The sequence below is a fragment of the Alosa alosa genome, chromosome 16, assembly GCF_017589495.1.
Source record: "Alosa alosa isolate M-15738 ecotype Scorff River chromosome 16, AALO_Geno_1.1, whole genome shotgun sequence".
Lineage (NCBI taxonomy): Eukaryota > Metazoa > Chordata > Actinopteri > Clupeiformes > Clupeidae > Alosa > Alosa alosa.
In genome coordinates, this window is record NC_063204.1 from 10085876 (window position 1) to 10091300 (window position 5425).

The 5425-nt window shown below is 50.2% G+C and overlaps 1 pseudogene; it reads left to right on the forward strand.

Annotated features, from left to right (window-relative positions):
- The window catches only part of LOC125309457, a 26834-nt pseudogene extending 21642 nt beyond the window's left edge, over positions 1-5192 (forward strand).
- The last annotated feature ends 233 nt before the right edge of the window (positions 5193-5425 follow it).

Sequence of the window (5425 nt, forward strand, 5' to 3'; positions counted from 1 at the left end):
AGGCTGGCTGCGTATACCATGCCGTGAGTCAAGCACACACAGAAATTAACACTCACACTGTCAATGCTCTGGTCAGTTTTTTTTTTTTTTTTTTTTTTTTTGTTTTTTTTTTTAAATTTGTTGATTTAATACCCATGTTTCCACACACCCAGTCACTTCCTGCAGATTACTCTTATTTTCACACATTTTCACCCCTCCTCTGCTGATGGTGTGTTGTGTTTGTGTGTGTGTGTGTTAGGCGCGGTCGGAGAGTGGGAGCTGGCCCTGGACTGTGCCAGAGGAGGGCGGCTCGGCCGACCGACGTTTCCGCTTCTCCCTCACCTCCCTCAACAAGCCCCTGCGCTGCCTGGGCCTGGCACGCCGACGCCTCGGACGAGGGGGCAGGTCAGTGTGCACACACACACACACACACACACACACACACACACACACACACACACACATCGCACACAAGCACTCACACACCACAGATACTCCTCTGTACAGGCGAATGTGTGCATATGTATGTATGCAGGTCATGTATCACAAATGGATGCCTACACTAACATACACCACTTGAATTTCCCCTGGGGATCAATAAAGTATCTATCTATCTATCTATCTATCTATCTACACCTAATATTTGCGTTTAAACCGGATATCCTTTATCTAAACACAACGTATGGTGTGCATCTGGTGTACAAATAAACTCATTAATACTGAGACACTACCTACACAGTGTTTATTGAACTGGCAGTTAGAGTGTGTGTGTGCGTGCTCATACACACTTAGGTGTCTCACTCGTGCCCTCTGTGTGTGTTTAGGATTCTGTTGGATCGGGCTTCCTCGGATCTGGACAGCGTGTTCCACAGACTGGACTCCATGTCCGAACCGGACCTCTCCCCCTTGCACTCCGCCAGTACCTCAGATGCACCCACACACACGGACATGGACACACACCCCGCGGACCGGCGGGGAGACCCCGCTGCCGCCGATACACACACAAACACAGACATGCACACAGACACCCACACCACCACCACCTCGTCGTCGCAGTCGCGCTCGCTGGCCCACGAGCTGCGGCAGGTGCTGCTGAACATCAGGACGAGCCGCTGGAGGCACTTCCGCCCGCGGACGCACACCGCCAGCCAATCGGCCGCCGCCGCAGCCCGCCGGCCGCTACGCGGGATTGGCCGAGGAGGAGCCGGTGCTGCCCAGGGCCGCATCACACCGTTAATCAGTGAGTTTCAAACACACACAAGCACTACAGGAGTGTGTGAGGGCGGGGATGGGTGGCTTGGAGTGTCTGTGTGTGCATGCGCACGCACACACACGCACTACAGATGCATGTGTCTTGCTGTATGTTTTGGGTCTGTGAGGTTGAGTGACTGTGCTGTGAGTTTTTTTGTTTGTTTGTTTGTTTTTGAAGATGGTGGCTTCACTATTTGTGTGTGAGGATTTTCTGCCCACACTTTTTTCAGAAAATGGCTAGTGTGTGTCTCTGCCTGCTCATTTTGGTTGGTCATAATTGTAAAGTCTTGCCAACCATGAAATTGTGTGGAACTCCCGTTGTGCCATTGATAAGTAGGCACTTCAAATTGATTTCTTCTTCAGTAAAGCGTTTGTAGACTCTTATTTCGGTTGTGCGAGTATGCTAGACGTCACTGTTCTTTCTGTTGCTTGAAGTTTACACTCTGAATAACCATACTGTGTGTGTGTGTGCGCAGTGGTTACAGCAGAGCAGTTCCAGCAGCATCAGGAGCATCTGGCCCTCATGCAGAAAGAGCAGCTGGAGCAGCAAGCCAACCAGACGGTGACCCCCACACAGGTAAGCGTGTGTGTGTGTGTGTCTCTGGTGTTTCCTATTACAAATGATGGTCTTCTGTTTTCAGTCAGTGTGTTGTCTGGCAATGAGTTTATAGTCTCTGTGGATTTCAGTGCTGTGTGTGGGAAGGTCTTGTAGGTGCATTGCAATGGTGTGTGTGTGTGTGTGTTAGTTATATTGGCAGATTGTTCAGATGCTGGACCCTGCCAGTGTAGCTGGCGTTGAATGTAGTCTCTGTGGATTTCAGTGCTATAACGTGCGTGTGTGTGTGACATTGTGTGTGTGTTGGCAGATTGTTCAGATGCTGGACTCTGCTGGTGCCCAGTTTGCGGCTTCGGCTCTGATGACTGCCGACCAGCTGCTCACCCTCAAGGTCAAAGAGGAGGGCAGTGGAGGGGGAGGGGTCAACGGAGTCCTGCAGCCCTCAGGTGAGGAATCAATGCACACTTGCATGCGCGCGCACACACACACACACACACGGGATACACAAATGCATAATCATAGAGGGACATGCACACTGAAAGGGGGAGAGAGAGAGACACACACAGGATAGGAGGGACTCCTACACACAGTCATACATACAGGTCCACAACACCATGCAAATGTGCAGCACACAGTGCTGTCCTTTAGTAGAGATGTGTGCGTTCCTTCAGATAGCCCATCTTCAGTAGTGGTTGAGGTTTCTTTGTAGTGCAGAGAGATGTGTACATTCATGATGTGTGTGTGTGTGTGTGTGTCTCTCTCCTGACCTCTCTGTAGGTGTGTACAAGGGCTTACTCCTCCCCACCAACGCCTCCAGCCCGTCGACCACAACGGTCTCCTCGTCGATGACCCCTTCCTCCGCCTCCTCGACCCCCAACAGCAACTCTGCCCACGCCCCCAACGCCCACCTGGCTCTGGGTAACCACGGCAACCCCACAAACTCTGCACCACCCGTGCTGATTGGCAACAACCTGCGGCTGAGCATGCCGGCGCCGCCCATCTCGGGACTGAGCGCGCGACACCTACCCAGAAGCCTCAGCGTCAGCCCCGCCACCCTCAAGCTCAACAACAACTGTCAGATCCCGAAGGTGGCCACGACAACCAGCAACATGGACCTGGTGCCCAGGTGAGGAACGAATGAACTAACACACACACACCTTTATGCTCTTGTACTCTGTACACGTTTTTGCCATTGTAGTAGCCTAGCCTTTGTTAATTAGCCACCATCAAATAAGCATTTGAACTCTTCCCATAGGGAATATATCGTAGGTCCAGACAGTTGGTTTTCCTATAGGCTGTCTACAGCTGGACAAGGCAGCAGCCATATTTGCATCTGCTTCCATTTACATACCAGTGCAGATTTGTCTAGATGTTGCGTAGATGGACATTGTGTAAAAGTTTCCCCTCTCTCTCTGTCTGTCGTGTGTGTGTGTGTGTGTGTGTGTGTGTGTGTGTGTGTGTGTGTGTGTGTGTGTGTGTGTGTAGGGAGAACCACGAGCAGGAGAAGTCTCTGAACAGCTTGTCGGAGACCACAGTGGCCATGGAGGTGACGTAGTGAGTCCAGTAAGGGGAGGGGCCTAGTCGCCTCTCCGTCTGTCCATCAACGGGTGCTGTGCACCAATCACCAACCGGGGATGCAAAGGGACAGCCCACGGCGGGTCTCCACGGCAACGCCGCGGACTGGACAGCAACAGCTCATCTCTTCGCCGCTTTGTTTTTTTTTGTAATTTGTGTTTGGATCACCAAACCTACCCCCCCCCCACCTATCTTCTGTTTCTTTTTTTTATACAAACTTCACGACTTTGCAGACCTTACAATAAGAGCATCCACTGTACAGGAACTGTGTCCGGACTCCCTGTATATAAGTTACTTGAATACAGAACTGTTCATTTGTGATGTTTTGCACTTGGGAATCAACATTTAAAAAGAAAAAATGAAAAAGAGAAAAAAAAGGCAAACCCAGATGGAGGGGGTGTGTGGGGGCGGGGAGCCCGAGGGCAGGGCAGGGGTGTTGAGAGATGGGGGTGTTGGAGAGTGAGCTAGAAGCCACCGGCATGGTGCCAACCCTGCTGTTTTATTTATTGTGCGTGTTTACAGTTTTATTTTTTATTTTGATTTGTTTTTTGTAACTTTTTTTTTTTGTATTCTCTGTTAAGCCCTCACTCCCGTGTGTGTGTGTGTGTGTGTGCACCTGATGTACGTACGTGTGTATCTGAGGGGGAGGTTTCCATCTCCTGCACTTCGCTCATCTCTGCACTGCGGTCACCAAACCCTTCTCTCCTCCACTCCCTCTTCCTCTTCCTCAGCTGCTCGACATTCAGACCACCACACACACTCGTCTCCCCCTCTCTGTCTGTAAACAAGAGGCTATTTTTCTACTGGTTCTGTTTGTTCATGTAATGTTTGGATGTTTTGTGCTAAAGCAACACACTTCTCCCCCACCCCTCCACCTTGGTTGGGAGTATGTGTGAGTGTAGGTGGGTTGGGTGGAGGTGGGGGAATCCTCACAGATCCTGCAGTCATCATTCCAGTCTCACGGCTCCCTTATTCCCACACACACACACACACACACACACACACACACACACACACACGCGCACGTAATCACACTTGCCACCACCCCTAAACAAAGGGCACACACACACCACACTCCTCTATTGAAACACCTTACCTCCCCCCACACAGAGAGACCCACACACACAGACTGCCCCCCCCACCCCACCCCCACACACAGAGAGACACACACACACACTGCCCCCCACCCCACCCCCACACAGAGAGACACACACTCACACACTGCCCCCCACCCCACCCCCACACGTTCACACAGGCTCCCCAGGCGCGGGAGCGGCATCTGGTCTCTTCTGTGAAGAGGTAGGCAGTTGGCACGGCTGCCCAGGCGTAGCCTTAGTGCCGCTGCCTCGAGAGGCGCCCGCTGGCCAACCTCCCCCCCCCCCCCCTGCCCCCCGGACAGACGAGAGTTTATCAAGAGTCTGCAGAGGAAATTTAAAAAAAAAAAAGAAGAAAAAATAAAGAACTGAATGAAATGAAATAAATAAAAAATGTGAGTACTCACGTGAATCAGACAATAAAGCCCAGGTCCATATATGTGAAACACTACAGTGTCTGTGGGTCATTTGTATAAGGCATGCTGAACTGTGTGTGTGTGTTAAATGGTGCGATGGATGTGTTTGAGTTATTGAGTTATAATTAAGAGATCTTGTGTTTGATGAGTGTATTAAATTATGTGAATCTGAGTGTATGAGCTGAATGATAAACTTCTTGAGATGGTTGTGTGTATGTACACATGACTGAAAATCTGTGTGCGTGGATTTTTGTATGTACAGGTTCAAAATTAAGCAGAGCACGTTGTGGTGTATCATGCAAAAATAAAGGTTTAAAACAGTATGGTTAATACTGCATGGTTAATTGCCCTGTTGCAACACTGATGCTAGTCATGGCCATTTGGTCATAGTGGTGATCTGGTACGAACATCAGTTCATGTACACCTGCTAATGTACTTTTTGATCTTCATTTAATCTGGCCGATTTAGAGAAGAGACTTACAGATGTCAATTGCAGGGCCAGACTTCCTGGAGCAACCCTGGGTTAAATGCCTTGCTTAAGGTCACAACAACCT